Raw genomic sequence first — 10,935 nt, 5'->3', positions numbered from 1 at the left:
GCCCTAATTGGCGCCATTAAGTAATAAAATAATAATTGTACCTCAGATCATTGGCACTTCAGAAATGGCCATTTCCAAGCACAAACGGTGGTGTGTCCCTGTGCACAGTTCAGTGCTGAAATGGTTAACACCATGTATTATGTGTCAGTAATGAAAACTAGCACTCAAGCAAGGAAATTCAAAGCTAAGGCTGACACATCATCGTTAACGCAGCCCTTTGTGCTTAGCTACCACAGGAGTCTTGGAGCAGCACATGGTGTTGTACCCCACACAATATGTGCTACTACAATACCGCATTCACAACACAATGAATTGAGGTCAAGTGAGTGACCTTAAAAAGAGCTTTCTTTTATTTCTTTAAAGAAACACCCCATGATATGTAGGAGCCCATTAAACAAAGCTGCAAGAAGATACAGTAAACTTTAATTAGCAGTGAAGGCAATAACCTCACTTTATACTTCATAATTTCTCCCACCATGTTTTATTACATGGAACAGTCATTTTAGTACCTTTGTACCTAAGGCAGCATCCATGTGGTGTGGAAAGGGATGTGTTGTTGGATATTTATTGTAATGGGGCTTCATGTGGTTGGAGGTCAAAGTGTAGGACTTTCATTTGTACATCACTGCTCTACTATCTGCTCATGTCTCTGGGTAACCTGATGTTCAAACCTTTTGTAAGGCAATTGCTGAGGAGGTTGTTCTTATTGTTACGAGAACTTGGAGAAAGGATGCTGGGCCCTGGCTTCGGCACAAGCCCACTGTGTGACATAGGGTACTCCGCCAAAATTTTTTCTCACACTGATCTCAGAATCTTCCATTTTTAGGGGACTCAGGTGCATCTCCTAGGGTACTGGTCTCAGAAAGCCTGGGAATCAGTTGTTCCTATTGACTTCTCAGGACCATTCAGAACCAAGCTTGGAAAAACCACAAATTCATCTCACCAATTACCTACAATATTGAAATCTTGCCTTTTTCCTCTCTGCCCAACAAAACATCCCACATTAAGATGGAATTATATTTTCCTAGCAGCTGGCAGTCTGAAATGAATACTGTTAAACTTTTCTTTGTCCTTTTTATGTTAACTATCTGATAATGGAGCAGAATAACTGAACTCCCTGGACACTGTCTGTACTTTACTGGTAGAAAACTCAGTGCTTCTGGACAACAGTGCTTGGAAAGCTATAAACCGGCTGCATGGCAAAGATATAAGCCTCAGAATACCCAGAAGTCTTTTGGCACATCAATCAATTGCATTACATTTTGCCCAGTTCCCACAATTTTCTTTCTATGCATGGCTAGAAAATGCCACCTTGAAAAGACCCAATGGGGATTGAGTACTTTTGCCCCAGCAGGCATCCACACACTTCCATCTACCTCAGAAGATCAGCCTGGTCTTATAGGTACCTTTAGAACATCTGCTGGAAGGGCCTTCCATAGAAAACCATCTCCACAGAACTCTCCATTTCCTACATACCAGGGTAGAGGAGGAAGGCACGCCTAGCCGTAATGGCAGCATTGGATTCCTATTACGTGTTTCACAGTCTTTGATACACAACCTTCCTTTCCTAAATAGGTGTGCTAACTAGTGTGCTACAGAGCTAGGCTATCCTCACATCCTTTTACCATCCCCATTAATCCTGAATTTTGCAACAAGAATTGTTTTTAGAAGAGGCACAAAGAGTGTCTTCTCCTCTCATCCTGTCTAGACCAGCTTGATGTGCAGGATCTAATCCTACCAGAAAGGAGATGAAAGAATTAAGGCAGGAGAAAAGGAAAGTGAACTGCCATGTTTTGGATGAATGTACAAACCAGTAAAGTATCAGACAAATACTGCTGTCACTTTGTTGGTTCTTGAGTGAAAAGTCAGACACTGAGCTAAGCCCAGGTCCAGAGTCTGTGCCTGGAGGGCAGCACCTTGCAATGGTCTGTCCCTGGCCAGCTCCTGAACTCCATCTAGATGTTATCACAAACCTGCACACCTACCTTCAGGCTGCCAATCTTGCTGTGGGCACTGGGCCACTGAAGAAAGGTGTTGTGAAACTCACTACTGTGGCACTCCGTATTGTATCTGTGTGGTGGGGCCAGGAGACTTGCCAGAACTGGAACAGAAAATGAAAATATTCTGGAGGGATAAAATACATCAGCCCAAATCTATCAGTGCCTTAGCTGAGACTTAAATACTGGATCAAGCTCTTCTTCTTGGAGCTTATTAATTTTTCTTGTACACATGGTTGCAAACAAAATTCTGCTAATAAGGGTGGGACAATTTCTCTCAACACAGCCCTTAAGAGGTGAGGCATCTTCACCTTCCTCTGACCTAGAAAAGCAGCACTCTTGAGCATCTGGATGGCTACACACCACAATGAGCATGTGTCAACACATGTAGACCTGCCTTAGCAGCAGGAGATAGCAGAGTTGCTGCATGCTCCCAGCAGCACATCCTCAGTGAAAGCTGGGCTGGATGCTCTGATCCAGCACAGGCTTCTCAATTGCCTGCAAAAGTAGCTTTGTTTGAGCACTTTACAACAGCCTACCCACACATTGACAAACACACAGGAAACTGCCACAACTTTATTACACAGGAAAGGGCAAAATCTGGACAACCCAACAGAGAGACAAGAGGTGCATTCATATGGAAGCAAAGGAGAAAATTCAGCAGAATTAACACAAGATGCATTTCTTTCATAGGTTAGGCAAAAGGGGCAATAACAATTAATGGTAGTTCCATTTATCTGGTTAATTTTTCCCACTTTATGAAAGACACCACAGTGACTCACCGAGTGCCATGTGAAAGTCCTGTTGGGATAAACCTTTTAAAATCTGTGTTGTGTGCCTAAATCTTTGTTTCAATCCCAGCAGGCCAAGTACCCAGACAGCACTCTCATCTTGCTCTACAAAAAAACATTTTAGAACTTGGAAAGAGTAACAAGAACACCAAACAAATTCCACTATAAAAGAATATCATCAACAATTCCCTTTCACACAACACTTTTATTCCTAGAAATTATCAAAATATACTTGTTTAGATTTATCCTTGATGCAACACTACCAAATCTGTCTGCAACAAAAATATATCAGGTGTGATTTTTGGCCCTAGGGCAGCATTCAAGAATATTTCAGTGCATTGAGGCTTAAATCCACCAAGAGGAGAAACAACCAATCAGCTCCAGAAATTCCAGGGATGCCTTCATCTCTGTGTTTTCCCTGTGTTTTTATAGAATTTTATTACGTATGAGTTACAAATGTGGGAAAACATTAAAGTTGAGCCAACTACAAAATAAGCTAATATCTTGTGTTTTCTAAAAAATGCAAGCCTAATTAGAGTTTAGGTAATTAAAGCCTTCACAGTTATAAAAAATACAATACATTCATTTATGCAAATCTGCCACTGAGTGTGATTTCAGTAAAATACCATGTAATGTGCATAACGTCAGAATTTTGCTTTCAATTGAAACGTCTGCAAAGCAAGTTCCCTTCCTAAATTTCAGGCACATGCACTGTAATTCTCTTGCATTATGGATTTAAAACTCAGATTGCTTTGTCTTCATTTAAAAATGATTAGCAGTTTACATCGGATTTATGTGCTGGCATAGCCTTTGTATCATTGAACAACTACAAGCTGATTTACAAAAAGCCCAGATACACTATGTGTATATCTATGTAACTACAAAGTAATATGTGATGGCAGGCATAACCAGCAGACATAATTTATAATTAAGTGATTAGCAATATAAGCCACTATTATTAATTAATGTGTAATGCTGACATTGTGCTTGGGGCTGTATAAACTACAAGTGTAAGGCAATCTCTGCCTTGGAGTGGCGAGAGGCTAAAATGACAGGCAACGTCTCCCAGTCCCACAGCTTCTGGAGAGCTGGGAGAAGGCAAGACCCAGCAGGAGTCCTGAAGCCAGTTCAGCACAGCTGGAGTGGCTCAGCCAGCCATAGGTCACTGCAGGCTGCCACAGCCACCAACACCTCTGAAATTACAGCAGTGGCTAAAGCTGAGAGTCCTTTTCCCTAGTCCGAAAGCGTTCAAGAGCAACACCAAATGCATAAAGGCTCTCCAGCCTTTATAACCCTGGGAAAAATGCAGTAAAAATACAAAGAAAGGCAGACCTGGTGTCTTTGCCTCTTGCTTGCCGGGGAGCAAGTGGGGAGAAGTTTCTTTGAGAGCTCCACTGGTGACTTTTTTCTCCACTCTGTCACTCCACAGAGCTGAGATTAGCTCTTGAAAGCAAAAACCTGGCCATGTTTCCTAAAAGGTCAAGAAATATTCACAGCATATGAGGTCCCCACAAAACCATAACAGCCAGTTCTCATGAAAAACCACCTAATGTACATCTACACAGAAAAATAGAAATGAGGAAGGTGGTTCAGAAACACAGTCTGAAAAGTGAGATGCCACAACCAAAGGAGTTAATCAGGACATGTAGGAGCACAAGAACAATCACTAAATATTGGAAGAAAACATGACTTTCCAGTTAGAGCGCATATTTGGGTTTGATCCTTTCTTTCCAATTTAGATTGAGATTTTAACAGAAGCAGCACATTATAGAGCTATTTCTAGTACACAGCACCCACAGTATTGCTCTGAAAGTAGTCATATTTCCTTGAATCCAGAAGCCCAAAAGATATGAAACTTCTTGCCACAAATGAGTACAGCTCCAACAATGGTAAACACCCAAGAAGGAATGAAAATCCCCTTCCATATAAAGAAGGGTGGAGAGAGATTTCAATACCTGCCCTATGAATTAGCCAGGTGAAGTTTACAGTAACTAAAATTGGGGTTAACATTTTTTGGGGGTAATTAGACTTTGAAAAACATGTCTAACAGACACTGTCATTAGTTTTGAAAAATCCTCTGTTTCTTTCATGCTCAGCAATCTAAATGGGAAAAAATCCAACCTGGAAGTGTCCTTCATCATTATTTACATAGAGCCTTACCTGCTCTTTTGTTGATAAATTGAAAAGCTGTATTTGCAGCAAAATAATGATAATATACAGCTGCACGGGCAGATTACGAAAAGCCAAGCAACCAGACAATTATTTCCTGTGCCACTATAAGACAGGCACTAACTTTCTTTACATCAACAAGTTTTAAAACTGTCACGCAGCTTTTAATTACCATTAATAAGGTAGAGATAAAGCCCTCTGGGTCTTAATCCCATCATTGTGGTGTCGTAAGTTAATGATATGTTAGCCAGTGCTTTGTATCACTAGCTTACAGAAGGGTCAGGGGGAATATTTCATCCTAGGCCATCAAGACTGTATTCCAGGGGTAACCTCTAACCTGTTGGGGCTGTCAATCAATGAGTACTGTGCATGAACACCATGCTCCTGGTAAATCTCCTTTCACACCTAAGAGTTTTGTCAGTCATCATCCATTATTAACAGTTCTTTCAGTTGTTACACCTAGACTTCAGTTGCGAGATCTTTTTAGGAAAGCAGAGGGTGATGAGCTATTGATCTTATCTCAGAGAATTAGGGATCTACTCATGGGCTTGGCTAGCTGATGGTACTGTGAAAGGCAGAAGATTGTCTGACTTGCTTTGAAAGACCTCAGAAGGTTACAAGAACACAAGAACTGTAAGAAACCTGTAAAATATTGAAGAGGCTACCAAGGAAACAGCTTCAGATGAATTTAGCTAAGAGATGAACCAGGATCATAAAAGTCAGGTCATGGAAAGTAGCTGGGCCCCAGTAATGAGCAGGACCTCTAAAAGGTATTGTCACAGAGATAATAGAGATCTGCATCCAACCTACCACAAGATTCATTGGCACTTTGATCAGATCTATGTCTCCTGTATAGGTAAGGGCAAACAAAGAATCCAAAGGAAAGGCCATTTTCTCTAGCTTGCTATTGAAGTCATTTTACAAAAAAAAAAATACTCTGGAGACCAGGGGCTCTGTTGAATAGTTTTACATAGGAAATAGGACTGGAAGAGTCCTCCCAGGTCATCCCCTGCTACGTCTGACATATCATATCTCATTGATATCACATCACAATCTCATTGATAAATTTCTCAAGTTTTTTCTTGAAATCAGGTAGTTTTCTTGCCCCTGTGACTCCTATTGGAAAGCTGCTCCAAAACTTCACATTATTAAAACCTTCATCCCCTTTCCAAAGAACATTTATTCAGTTGGAACAATTATCAATTGTTCCTATGGCATTCAATACACCCTTAATTTAACCAGTTCTCTCTCACCACTTACCCTGATAATATATTTATAGGGAGAAATATACCTCTACTGAGTTTTAGTTTTGCTAAACTAAAGACACAGTCTTTTATCCCCCATTTCCTATGTCAATTTAATTTCCCTCCTTCTGGAGTCCGTCTTTTTTTGGATATCCCCAGTGCCTTGTACAAAAGTAGTCAGGAATCCCACATGTTTCCTGTTCCTGATGCAACATCCAGGAGAACATCTCAGGGAATACTTCCCTGCTGTTGCAGAGCCTCAGCATTTGTCAGTCATTGGGAGATTCAGCAAAACATTTCTTTCTTACTTCCAGCTGATGAGCCTCCTGCTCAGAGCGAAAAAAACATCTGCATGACCTTGTGGTTTATTAGTACTTCATTTTATCCGTTTTCCATTTCTCCTGTTGTCAGGGTCAGTCCTTCTCTGAACTGTCAAGGCCTCTCAGCTTTCTGTCTCTTTATAGACTTTGTATTTGCACAGATTTTCTGCTGTGCCTACAAATAAAAATGTTCAGATAGGTCAAAAGACTGATCATTAATAAACTTTCCTAGTTACTGTTCTTGCCCCTTGGCAGTTCTTTTAGCTCAGTTTCCAGCAATCTTTCCGTAGCCATTTCTTTACATTTACTGTGCCGTATCTTCTCCAGGCCAAATTATTTTCTTCTGTATACCACTGTATTAAACATTTCATAGAAAGCTTGATGAACTAGAACTACTATATTTCTCTTGGTCGCAAACTGAGGGAAATCTATCCTAACAATGCAGCACAATTTATCTTTTGTAGGTATCTACTGCTATAGCATTCGTTAATTAATCTTCCTTTCAACAGATCTACACAAAGTTCAGTGTCTAAGTATTATAATGCCAAAAAAGGTCAGCTGCCCCTAATCTCACTCTGCTAGAAACAAAGATCTTAAAAACTTAGTGACATTACTTCGTGCAAAAAAGGATGTAAGAGCTGACCTGCCTTGGAATATGAACCATTATGTAAACCCATAAATATAAGATCATTTACAGAGATTGAAAGGATTTGCCATCTCAACATTAAGACACTGTTTATCTAGAATCAAAAGAGGTTGAAATGTCCCAACACCCTTTGATATGCTTTGAAGTCTATGGCAGGAATTATCATTGGTCACTGTTGTTGAGCTAAGAAAACACCATTTAGTTGCATACAGCTACTTGCCCTGGAGTGTGCAATAAGAGTATAGAAGAATTTACTGGGTTGTTCTAAATCATCTTTAGCTTTGTCTCAGCAAATCCCAGGTGCCAGCCCCTCTCTAGTTATGACCTTGTGTTCTGTAGGACACTAACTTCAAAATTACAAACATGCACTGAGCCCATGCTGCTATGGGCCTTTTCACTCTGCTACTCATGATGTCAATGGAAGCATAATAATATGGACAACTGGCTGAAAATTACATTCCTTTGTGAACTCCACTGTCTCACCAGGTCAATTTAATTATTCAGACAAGATTAACAAAGAGAGGAAGAAGTCCCATCACTATACCCCAAACCCTGTACTAACCACATCCTTCTGTCAGGAGAGAGGATGACTTTGACTAAAACAGAGCAGAGAGACTTACAGTGAGACTCTGGATGTCCTTCATGACATTGGGTAAGTCATTTGAGCTCTTTGGGCCTCAGTTTCCCCACCTGTAAAGTCTCCATCATGACAGTATACATAATCACAGACACATTCTGAGCCTTTTAGATCCTTAGGTGAGAGTTGCTAGAAACTATTATTGACTCAGTAAGTGTGTTAAGAAGCAAGAATTCTGATTTTCAGCTGAGTCAATAAGGCTGTCCCTCATATAAAACTCTCAGCACAGTAGTTCTTAAGGGTTTAAAGAGCCTGACTTGCAGCGTTGTTGATGTAGTTTGGAAAAACAGCAGCAACGTGTACAACATAGTATGTGTTGACACACTTGTCACTGGAAGCCAGTAGATTTAGGTGAACATTAAGGTGACAGCAGACAGATACCCCAAACCCTGACAGAACTAAACAGTAGGAAATGTTTTAGCGAAAATCTGGCATTTGCCTACAGGCCCAACACTACGAAGTGCAGGGCACTGTTTCTATGACAGCCGTTCACCTAACCCTCTGTACTGATTCACTCAAAGCTGCCTGAACAGTCTAAAACATTATCCTTACAGCTATATAATTTCTTTCTTTAGTTTCTTCTTAAACTTCTCAGACCTGAGCTTGTATGAAATCCAAGAGAAGTCACCAAAAACTCAGCATCTAACCTGCAAACCCGTGCAGTATGCTTGACTGTCTTCCTGCTAAGTGTGTGCAACTCCTGTTGTCCAGCCTTCTCTAGAGAAAGAGGACAAGAGGAAAGTTCATTGTTTCCTCAACAATTTGCAAGAATATCTGAATCAAAAAATGAAGTTTTGTCATTTGCATGGCAAAGAGAGCAGGAGAAGAGAGGAAGTATTGTTAGGTATTGGTAATGTAAAAACATAAGTATGCTGTTATTTATGTAATTAGTTATTGCTTTCATTATGGGTGCAGTCTTAATGGTTATAGTATTTATGTATAATTACCTTAATATTCACTGAAATTTCCAAGTAGCTCCCTAATTAACTGTCTCAAATATATAATTACATTGCATCTTTACGCAAGACTTGCCTAATTAATGTAGTTACACCACTTCTTTGTGAATGTGCATTATTAAATGCTCTTAGCATCATTCTTCTGACTTCTTGTAATTCACTCTTTACAAAAATTAAGACCCTGAATTAGAAACCTTCATGAGCAACCAGCTCCAAAAGCAAGCGCCAGATGATCTTTTCTTAACAAAAAACAAATCTTAACTAAGCCTCATTACCACTCCTTTTAATAAAAGCTTTCCATCTGGATCTGAAAGAAATCCCAGGTACCATTGTCTTTTAAGAGGGCATAGAAAACATGTTATACGTACATTTAAAGAGGAGAAGACTTTGCTGCCATCAAGGGTCCAAACTCCTGGACTTCCTAACTCATCTGATAAGCCTATCTAGCAAAGGCATCAGGTGACTACTTGATAGCACCCCAATCACTTGACAGCATCAGGTGGCATTTTCAAAATACAAAAAAGTAACGAGATTTTGGGAGACTGTCATTATCCTCCAAAACTATGTGTGACGTGGTTTAAATCAAGAACTTTAAAATCCTTTTTCCCAGCTGTTCCACCTCTGTGCTTGGCACACTGCAAGCCGCTCTGAATTGCCTTGCATTTCACAAGTTACCAGTGTCTCACAGCTTGGGGGCTCTTCTGTTGAATTCAGCTCCCAGCTGAAATGGTAAGCTGGGAAAAGGACTGAATGCCACCATCGACCAACAATGCATGTGAAGGGGAAGTTTCTGCTGTGAAGAATTTAATTGCATTTATAGATTGAATTCCTCTGATCCTCAGCATCCTGGGCAGCCCGGGTGGTGACCAGAGAAGAAGATTAAGAAGAAATTTTGGGGCCTTTTCCTGTGGCAAGGCTTTTCTCAGGCATCATTTATGCCCACATTCACATATTGGACGTTACCAAGCTACTGAAGTGGCAGAGGTTAGGCCAGACACGATTTCTCTAACCAGGAGTAGATGCACTGGGAAGTAGCAGAGCCATGGATACATCACGCAGAGAGAATCTAGTTGGCGATAAGAACATGACAAGCCTTACAATGTCTTCCAGCAGCAACAGACTCAACCTAGTTCAGCTTGTTCAAAGGCAGCACATTTTTCACACCCTGAGTCTTTTGAAGAACAATAGGGGCAATTCACCACATTTTCCAAGTATGTAGTAACACTTAAAGCGTTACTCCAACAGTTGCGATTTGGAGAAAATTTTCCCAAGTGTACTTGTAGACACTACAAGTGCTTCAGCAAGTGGCATCCACCCTTAAACTGAGTGAAGTGGGGGAAGAAACATGCTTCAAGGACATTTACTCAGAAAATGTTCACTTGCAGAACTGAGGGGAAAGCTGACACAACTATGACAAAGATAGTTGCTGTCAGTTCCAAATAACCTGGTTTTTACATTAGTTGTCCCTTTCCAATGTGAAATTCGACTTGACACATATTCATGGCAACTAAATCTCAGAGGTAAATTGGCAAAACCTTGAGGTTAGGACCCAGGCTTACATGTACTTACCTTTGCAAAGTTTGCAGTAACGGGCTGTCAAATACAAGGATTGTAAAGGATTTTACAAGTATGTAAAACTAAGCAGCTCATCCCGTTTCAGCTCCAGGCACAGTCGCTACATACTAGCACCAGGATATACCACACATAAATTACGCCATACAGGAAGAGAACCTGACCCTGATAAGTCTGCTTGCATATAGATAGAATTACTTTGGTAAGCAAAGAGTTGGCATGGCTGAGCTTTACGGGGCAGGTTGATATTTTCAAGTGTAGAAATACATAGTTAGGCACCTTAATAGATAACCTGACTTTGAGAAGCTAGAATAAGAGCTGCTGTGAGCATCTTCAAATATCCTGCCCTACGCCTGTGTATTTTGGCCATTTAATAAGTACACCGTGTTTTTCCATAGAAGTCTACAGTCCTAAACTACCTATATCAAACAAACCTGGGCCTAAACAGGTTCAAGCACTGAACAAATATTAAATCCATCATTGCCAGCAAATCGTTGCTATTTTAGAAGAGCCTTTTGCTTTTCGAAATAGCAGATGCCAACTCATACCCTGAATGGATACAATAATTAAGCCCTTTGTAGAGCAGTATTTTAGATAGATGTT

Source organism: Cyanistes caeruleus, chromosome 2, assembly GCF_971803275.1.
Source record: "Cyanistes caeruleus chromosome 2, bCyaCae1.hap1.1, whole genome shotgun sequence".
Lineage (NCBI taxonomy): Eukaryota > Metazoa > Chordata > Aves > Passeriformes > Paridae > Cyanistes > Cyanistes caeruleus.
This window is presented reverse-complemented; position numbering follows the sequence as displayed.